Source organism: Temnothorax curvispinosus, unplaced genomic scaffold, assembly GCF_003070985.1.
Source record: "Temnothorax curvispinosus isolate PA1 unplaced genomic scaffold, ASM307098v1 QBEX01011997.1, whole genome shotgun sequence".
Taxonomy (NCBI): Eukaryota; Metazoa; Arthropoda; class Insecta; order Hymenoptera; family Formicidae; genus Temnothorax; species Temnothorax curvispinosus.
Window position 1 is genome coordinate 14,532 of NW_020221777.1, and position 10,922 is coordinate 25,453.

Here is a 10,922-nt window from a genome sequence, read left to right on the forward strand (position 1 = left end):
ATATATATATATATATATATATATATATATATAGTAAACATCAAGTATTTTTAGACATAAAAATATTTTATTGCATATTGCAAATTTTTTTAAAATTAATAGATAATATTTTTCAGATTACGAGATAAAATTATTCAAGATTTGATGAAAAGACTAAGCCAAACAAACAAGGTAAACGATTTGCTTAAGAAACAAGTAAAACGATTGCAAAGAGAAAAGACAAGAGTTACGAAACGTGTAATAAAAGAAAATGTTCATAATGTGCTCAAAAGGATATTCACTCCGAAGCAAATTGACGTTTTAATGAGTAATGAAAGAAAAAAAAGAGTAAAGTGGGGTCTTGAAGACATATCTGCTGCAATAATGTTAAGAAGCTTGAGCCCAAAAGCATATCGTTTTTTAAAAGAAAATCACTACCCGTTACCAGGATTATCCACACTTAGGAACTGGGCATCTCGCGAGTTAAAAGAAGGAATTTTATCTGATGTTGTCTTTTTAATGAAAAAGAAAGCGCCATCGTTGCAGTTGCATCAAAAACTTTGCATTATATGCTTTGATGAAATACATATTTCTCAGAAAATGGAAATAGATAAAAAGAAAGAAAGAGTCATTGGGTCACACAAGACTACAAGACAGTGCAAGTTGGTATGGCCAGAGGTCTATTTGATAAGTGGAAACAAACTATTTTTTATGACTACGATAAACCTCTTAGTAAGGATATCGTAAATAATATAATATCAGAACTGTATGAAGTTACTTACATTGTAGTTGCTTTTACATGTGATTTAGGCCCAACAAATGCTAAAGTTTTGAATGATATGAACGTAGGAATTAAAAGTTCACAAAATTCTTATTTTCAACATCCATCTAACGAAGAGTACAAAGTTTTTGTTTTTAACGATGCACCTCACTTGTTAAAGTTAATAAGGAATCACTTTCTGGATAATAGCTTTCTTGTAAATGGAAAACTTGTTTCAAAGGACTGCATAGAAGAAGCTTTATCCGTAAATGAAAACAGAGATTTAAAAGTTCTTTTCCCAATCACTCAAAGACATTTAGATGTTTCCGGATCAAATAGACAAAGGGTATCTACAGCTGCTAAACTTTTCTCCAAGACAACTGCACGAGGTGTTTTATGGTGTGGTGAACACGGTTTTTTAAGTCAAGATAATTATGATGTGACTTCTGAATTCATGGAATCAATAGATGCATGGTTTGATGTATTTAATAGTAAAGTATCCAGAGGATATAGACCTGGTAAAGAACCTTATGGATTAAATTTAGAGCGCCAGAATGAAATTTTAAGTAAAGTGACAAATACAATGCTTACAATGAAAGTTGGAAATCACAAGTCATTACTGCCGTTTCAAAAAGGAGTTATTCTAAATAATAACTCTCTTCAACAGTTGTTGGTGTACTTGCAACAAAATTTTAATACATCAACTTTTAAAATATCTTTTATTTTAACGAATCGGTTGACGCAGGATTGCTTAGAAAATCTTTTTTCATACCTAAGATCTATGGGTGCAACGAATGACCAGCCATCAGCCTTGAATTTTCGATATAGGTTAAGATGGTATATCTTAGGAAAACATTCTAGTGATATACTTCCTGAAAAACGGAACACCGAAAAAGATGAGGATTTTACCTTGATAGATTTCAACGACAGAACAGATGCAATGATGGCATATGCCTTAGAATCTACGGAAGGAGAGCAACAAGTTGAACTAGTTGAAGTTGATGAAGAAGCTGCTTACTTTAACGCTGAACTGAACGAATTCGATTTTATTGATCAAGGGTTAGATGATACGGGTATATAAGTTCATAGATATAATAATCTAATTTAATTTTAAAACATAATTTTGTATTAATAATATATTAATGCAAAATTATATTTTACAATTAAAATAGAATTGTTATATAATTAAAATGTTATATTACTTAAAATTTTATAATAAAGTGATATAACGTTTTCATTAGAAACAAAAATATTGTTTTAAAAAATAATTACATTTATCTATTTATTACATTTTCTTCATTTGCACAAATAGAATATATTTATCGCTTCAATATAGTTAATCATGAAATAACAAATGTAATCATTTATCAAAATATTTTTAACAAAAATTAATGGTGAGAAGATCAATATTTTTACTGTTTACATTATTGCATTGACTATTTGCATTTGAAAATTATGCGCTTACGATGAAAAAAATTATTCTCCATATAGTACAGAGGATTATATTTAAATTATGTACATAATTATACGTTCATATTTTATAAGTATACGTACAATAATTGAATAACATGCGTTATTAATAGAAATTTTTATTGTAAAACTTTAAATTTCATAGATGTTATTTTTAGGATTTTTAATTATAGTTTTATTGCATTTTTTAATTAAAACTTTATTTTTATCTTTACTGTAGATGATTTTCCTCAAGATCAACAGAGAATAATTGAAGTTGAAGATATTATTGAACGTGAAGCTGTTACCTATATAGTAGGTCACGTAGCTTATAGGTTTCGTATGCAATATAATTTCTTAGGAGACTATACGAAAAATGTTGAATTTTCACCGCATAAGCCTGATTGGGTTTTAACAGTATCAGATGGTCATTCGATTTATCCCTCTGATCATTTCATTGAAGCAGCGTTAATTATGAACAAGATTTTTGAAGAATTTTACGGAACTTCTGGCTTATCTAAAAGTATGTGGATTTTTAAGACTGTAACTAAATTAACAATGGAAAAAATACCAGAAGAGTATGGTATACCTGAAGAAGTAATATTATGTCTTGTTCGTACAAAAACGTACATAAGATTGCGAGAAATTAATAAGAAATTAGTGTCTGATGTAAAAAAAAAACGTTTATACAAAAAAGTTTCAAAATTCATGTATTGAAATCTGTAATATCAGCGTGCCACATATGTTCATTTTTACATATCAATTTCTTGTATACTATTCAATAATAAACTTATTAAACACAACTTCTCGTGTTATTAAAATAAAATATTTATTACATTTATATTGAAATTGCTGTATTTAAATAAACCCATCTTATATCGACAATGTTTTTAAAACTTCAGAAAATTATTTACTTTTTCCTCATACATCTATTATATTGTTCAATTCATTCTTATTTTACATTTATTTTAATATTTCTTTATATATAATTTTAACATTTTTTACTTAAAATTAATTATTACATGAAATAAAATTGCATTATATGCAGAACAGAAAAAGAACTTAATTCTCATTTAAAAAACCGCGGGCCTAATTCTATTGGCCAATAAACCAATATGTCTCCAGCTTGGCCCAACGCACTCATTGGTTATTAGAGAGGATGCGCAACAGCATACCTTGTTTTCTTTCTACCATGCTCACGACCAACTCGAGATTGCCAACTGCTTACGCATTCAGTCGATTGACTGCGTACATAGATGCTCACGGAATCATCCGAGTTGGCGGCCGCCTCAATCAATCATCATTGGATCAAAACCACAAACATCAAGCGATTTTACCTCGCCACTCACGGTTCTCAACCTTACTCATCGCTCACGCCCACCTGCGCACCCTGCATGGAGGAACTCAGCTGACATTGGCCCATGTCAGGCAACAATACTGGATCATCGGCGGACGGGCTCCGGTGAAGTCTCATATCTTATCGGTGTGTCGTGTGTGCTTGGCAGAGGGGGATCCGTGCTCATCAACTGACGGGCCAACTACCTCTCTCTCGGGTTACGCCGTCACGTCCGTTTGCTCATACAGGAGTCGACTATGCCGGACCACTCACCATCAAGATTTGGAAGGGACGAGGTGCGAAAACATAGAAGGGATGGATCTGTGTTCGTCTGCTTCTCCACCTCCGCAATTCACCTCGAAGTAGTCAGTGACTACTCATCAGAACGATTCATAGCAGCCTTCCGAAGATTTTCAACGAGAAGGGGAATTGCTCAGACCATGTATTCGGACTGCGGGACAACCTTCATTGGAGCAGACGCCGCGCTCAAGAAAATGTTCATCTAGGGCTCTCAAGAACATCAACGGATTGCTAAAGTTTTGCAACTTAATGGCACAAGATAGGAGTTCAACCCACCAGGCGCTCCACACATGGGGGGCAAGTGGGAAGCGGTGGTAAAATCCGTGAAGTTTCATCTGAGACGGACTATCGGGGAAACTCTACTCACGACGGAAAAACTTACAACGTTGCTTACGCAAATCGAAGCCATTCTCAACTCGCGCCCTTTAGAACCGTTGAGTGACGACCCTGAAGACGTCTCAGCGCTCACACCAGGTCACTTTCTCATTGGAGGTCCACTCACTACCATACCCGAGCCATCTCTGAGTGACCTGGCCACCTCGCGACTATCTCGGTGGCAGCTCATCCAGCAGCGTGTTCAACATTTTTGGGCACAATGGTCGGCTCATTATCTGCAACGCCAGCAGGCGATATCCAAGTGGCATCATCCTAACAACAACATCACATGGTGGGTTCCATCGTGCTGCTCACCGACGAACGCTCTCCACCGTGCAAATGGCCACTCGCCAGAGTAACAACTTTGCACCCCAGCAAGGATGGACTCACCAGGGTGGTTACCCTCAAGACGGCCACCACGACACTCACCCGGCCAATTGCCAAGCTTGCCATATTACCCATTTTAACAGGTTAAAGGATCAAGAGTAAGGAATCATCAACAAGGTTGCTGATGGCGGGCGGAATGTTCGAGATTCCGTTCACGTTGCGCCGTCCGATCAGATGGCAGCATCGATCGGATATCGACGGGCCGGATCTACGCGGCAACTTGCGCAAGCACGGGCGCGCTCATCGCCACCTTCTTCCTCGCGACACACGGAGTCGTAAAAATGGCCGCGCTGTGATCAGACGTACGACGTGTGCTCTGTGCTTTTCTCGAGGAATACTCGAATTGAAGTGCCCATCGCAGTAATTGAAACTGCTGGGAGACTAGCTAACGTATGAAAGAGACCGCTCAGCCAGCTCTGGTACATCAACACGACGACTCAGGCTCACACGTGCGCGAGTGCCGACCGCCACGTGTCTCACCGGCTCACGGGCTAATCATCACGAGGAGGGCAATTAATATAATTGTCCCGCGCATTCACGGACAATTTAAAGACTTCTCATTTATACACCGCTCATCGTTTCTCAGGTCAGATTGTATATTTTTCGACGCATTAAAAACGGCTCAGAGTGGTCTGTGGTCTGAGTTGACACATAAATAAAGTGAATAATTCGTTAACACACCTTCCACGCGCGTCCTTCTCATCCCGCTTCCATCGCCAGGAAAAATCAGCAATTTCGCGAACAATTTGCTTTTTTTACATGTTTATAAGATACTACAATTTTACATGGAAATTAACAGACCTTCAACCAAACCTTCAACCTTTCCATGGAAAGTAAAAATTAAGGCTCCTGGGTAGTCACCGCGGCCATATTGTATTCTTACTATCGAGGCAAGGAAAGCATCCAATTTTGTTGTGCATACCATTTTTAAATAAAAAGACATTTCAATAAAACATCACTATAGATCGTTTCAGAACACTTCCAAAATTGGCCGAAAACTACCCTTTTCTCTCGACAATAAACAAACAGCCATAAAACAAAGCCTAAACATACGGGAAAAACAGCCGTTTAACGACTATCGAAAGGAGGTGAAAACGTTTTTTCCACATGCAAATCTTACTTTTCGGCCAATTTTACGACTTTCACGAATACGTTAAACGTTAGAGCACAAGCACAGAGCAAATAATAAAGAAATAGCACGCACAACAAAATAGGTTGTCAACATGTCACAAGACAGAATTCTCCATTGGAAAGAGTGAGAGGAGAGAGTGGCGTCGCCACCGTCAACGCAGAGTTCTCGGCTCAGGGACCAGGAGCCTTAATATGTCAATTAAAAAAATTAAGTATCTTATGCAAAATTAGAAAAAAAAAGAAAACTTAAAATAATATATAAGCGATAAGAAGTGCCGTTTTTGGTCGAAGCGGATCTTGATGCTTAATAATATTTCACAATATCAATTATTATTAAATACATATTTCAGTTTTTTAAATTGGCACTGCGTGCCAATATGGAGTTTGTTGGACTTAAAACGCAATTGTGTAAACTGAAACTAAAATAATATATTTTATATTAATTTGATATTGTCAAGTAAAATAATATACTATTAGAAGAATATTTATAACAGTTATACAAATTTATATGGATAGATCCATTATAGAGTATATGACGTGAGTATATTCATATATGATTATCTTTAACCTTATAAATATACTTTCACATGATCACACATGAAAATATACTAGTATATAAAACCATATATGACTATATAAAGTTATATTTAAAGAGATTTAGCCATATAATATTGTTTAAGATTATATTTCCATTTCTTATATGACCATATATAATTATATATTTACTAATATGAACAAATAAGAGGTATTTTTTCCCGAGTATATAATCATATATTCTTATATATGGCCATATAATATTGTTTAAGATTATATTTTCCATTTCTTATATGATCATATATAATCATATGTATCTACTAATATGAACTAATGTAAACTAATATGAATAAATAAGAGATTTTTTCCCGGGTTATGCGGTTTTAAACATGTGTGTATGTGGTGCTGGGTAAGGTTTTTTTTATAATGACTTGCTTTTTATTTTACAGATAAGTTAGAATAAAGAAGTTTTTTTCTTTTTGTAATCGCGCGGCGCGATGTTGGCCCAATAGGTATATTTTGTAATATAATAATAATTCACCCGACATTAAGAAAAAATTATATTCGTATATCCGATTCAAAATTTTATTACTTTTTTTAAACTAAATTTGTTTCTTAAGAATTTTTGAAAAATTATATATTTGCGCTGGTTATGACACATGTAGACTATATATAACACTTACATCAAATTAAGAAGTAGTTTACCACGTAAGACGGTTGTCTCACGATCCAGAAGTCCCGAGGTCTCGAATTTGAATCCCATCAAAGTAAGTGTGTTTTTCACTTGGTTTTTCAAGTACGAGAAAATATTTATAATCATAGGTTGCATCTTAAGAAACAAATTTAGTTAAAAAGTAGTAATAAAATTTCAAAATAAATATAATTTTTTTTTATGTCGGGTGAATTTCCTTATTAGAGTGTTTTAATTTTAGTATTTCCTTGTATTCTACTGTACTCAAATAGAAATAGATATAGAAATGTGTAGAATATCAGTATTAGTTGTAGTTTGGCGTAGTTTTACTGAAAAATTTATAGATCAAGATGCACTAAAAAAATACAAAAATTTACAAAAGTGTTCCAATTCTAGCATTTTCATGTAGAATTTTGTAGTACTTCTTAAATTCATGTAAAATTTAATAGATTCTGGCAATTATATTTTATAGTTTTTTGTAGTACACTTTTATTTTTTTTTAAATTTTGTATAAATATTTCCGCCAGGAAAAGCGCTACTCAACACTTTTTAATGAAGAATGAACGACGGCTAAGTTATAAGGAAAAGTTATTTGGGATCATGTCCTTGACAACATATGTCAAGCTCAAGGTCATTGGGGCTGGTTCCCCTATACAGGCTGTACAGTCGCCGCCAATGATTCCTTTCCTGAGGTATTCTTATGTTCCCCCCTTATCCGAGGAAAGGAATCATTGGCGGCGACTGTACTAAATAATTACCAAAATATGCTTTTTTAATAAAAAAGTACTGTCTATCTTTTTAAAAAAAATATTATACAGTATGGAAAAATACCTACTATATTTTTTTGTTATATTCCTATAACCTATTAAGTTATTCATTATTGAGCCATATCATATAAGTTTAGTTTTATAGTTGTTTTTCATTTTTATAGTTATTTTGTCAAAACTGAACTGTCAGTTTTATAATAAATGTTTTAAAAAAATACTTATTTCAGTTTTCTATTTTAACTTAGCTGTCTTTTACAATAATTATATATATATATATATATATATATATATATATATATATATTTATACATATATCTTTTACAATATATATTTAATATAAATATTATCATAAAACAAAAACAATAAAAATAAAACTGACAGTTCAGTTTTGACAAAATAACTATAAAAATGAAAAACAACTATAAAACTAAACTTATATGATATGGCTCAATAATGAATAACTAATATATAGTATATATATATACTATATATATACTATATATATATATATATATATATATATATATTTTAAAATAATATAAATATATATATGAGCTAAAATTAGAAATCTGATATTAATCTTAGCTTGATAACTTGAAACATGCAACACGTATTTATAATGCCAATTTAAACTAGAATTATTTTAGTTTCTTAATGATCAATTTTCTAAATGTTCATTATATTCACATCTAGATAGTATACTTTAATAATTTGTAATTAAAATTTTAACAAACTTGTAAGAAATAAAACATTTACTAACATGGCAAATTATTTACTCATTTTAGAAGACCTTTCTCTATGTAGTGTTTTTTTGATGTTTGTTTCATCCCTTTTATTCGATAATGCTTTAGTTATTGATTGTTAATTTCTTAATTTATTTTTTTCATTTTGCGTAGTATTATAAAGAGACACAGCAGTGTCTCGCGCCAAGTGTACGTATCCGCGACATGAGTAACGGGATAGAAAGTGTCTATTATATACCTGAACCATCGAGCTGAGTAAAAACACGATGGTCATATCTAAATCGGTTAAGCGGATGAAATTTTTAATAGACTCAATCGATGGTTAACATATTATGTAATAAAAATGTTTTAATTTTTTTTTATATTGAATATTAAGATATTTTTTAATATAATATACAGAGTGTTTCCTAAATAAGTATACAAACTTGAAGGGGATATTTTTTGGCTTATTTTAAGAAGAAAAGATCCTATAAACATGTGTCCTAAACTGCTTCGTTTTCAAAATACAGGGTGTCAAAGTTAAGAGAAAGAATAAACAAAACAATTTCCGTCGCCAGCAAATAATTTAAAATAAGTCGTTTTATTTTCGACCCAACTGGCTAATTAAAACAAGATTGCACGACGTTTCGACCGAATTCCGGTCCTTATCAAGTGCTTTAATTTAAGTTACACCGATCCGCATAACAAACTTAATTGCATCGTTGACGTGGTGTCATCTATTTATAACCGTGTCATTGGTATTACTTAGTCGGCCCTGTATATTCGGTTCTGCTCGTTTTTCCACCAGAGCGCCGTTTGCTATCCGCGGATTACGTTTGACAACTTTATTTCGACTTTGACTGTCTTACTGTTCGGACGTTGTGCCTCGATATGGCTGGTGACGTTTTGATTTCACCGTTTGTTTTGGAACGCATAAGAATTGTAAGCTTTTAACTAATTTTTACAGTGTTAATTAATTTTATTGTTTTTGACCAGCGCGATATTGTATAGTATTGTACGATTTTGTATAGTTTTTCTATTGTTAAATGTATTATTTTCTCTTTTGTTTAGTTTTGCGTTTGTTTTGACGTTGTCAGGACACCACGTCAACGATGCAATTAAGTTTGTTATGCGGACCGGTGTAACTTAAATTAAAGCATTTGATAAAGACCGGAATTCGGTCGAAACGTCGTGCAATCTTGTTTCAATTTGCCAGTTGGGTCGAAAATAAAACGACTTATTTTAAGAGAAAGAATATGAAAATTTCGAAAATCTGGAAAACGCTCAGAGATATTTTATTCCGAGTTTTATTCAAATTTGGTGTGCGTACATATGGTATTAAGAATCATATTCCAGTACTGATGAAATATTTTTAGATGCATCAGGGGCGCATCTAAAAATTTTGGACTATTTTGAAAACAAAGCAGTTTAGGGCACATGTTTATAGGATCTTTTCTTCTTAAACCAAGGAATATCCTCTTCAAATTGTGTACTTACTTAGGAAACACCCTGTATAGAATATATTAAAATCGAGTAATTTAGATTTAAGAAACGTCATCATCATCGATGTTGTTGTCGTCGTGGTCGTCTCAGTTATAAATCGACATTTCAATACTCATGTAAACCTACACACACACCCCCAAGCATCCGTCACACCCTTACTTATCTTTAATATCTACATCATTCACCTGACTTCAATATACTCCGACACATCTCCGACACGTCTCAACGCAGCCTAACACACATTCTTATCCAACCGCAACACACACACACACACACACACACGCGCGCGCGCACGCATCATTATCATCACTACTCACTCTCACTCCCACCTTAAAATACCTCAATACACCTTGACACGTCCCTTGACCCAATATAGTCCAACACATCCTTACCCAAACACATCACAAACCACCCTCACCCTAAAGCACCTCAATATACTCTATACCCAATATATACCCTATACTCTGACATGTCCCAGTGTAGCCCAACACACTCTTATACTCACACGCATTATCACTTCTCTCCACTTCTTCAACCGACACCCCTCACTCTATCAAATATCTTAATACACCCCGACCCGTCGCAATATGACTCCAACACAATCTTATCAATCCAATTACATTACATCATATTAAATAACTTACGAATCTGTATATTGTTAGTTGTTTATAGTTATATGTCTTATATTATATCACATAAAATCAATATGTTACTTATAAGGCACTTGATGTTATAAAATGTGTGTTATATCATAAAAAATACCTTTTTTAAAAAAAGGTAAAAGCGCCAAAGTTTGTACACTCGTGTCTATACTCGTCAAAATAATTGTGCAAAACAATGTTATTTTAATCTATATTTGCAATAAAAGTAGCTATTAAGTCATGAGTTTATACACATCGTAAAATTTTCTTATATCATACCTAACAAAATAATAAAATTTTTAAAAAATTTGCTATTAAGCATGAAAAATTATATTTATCGTGACGTT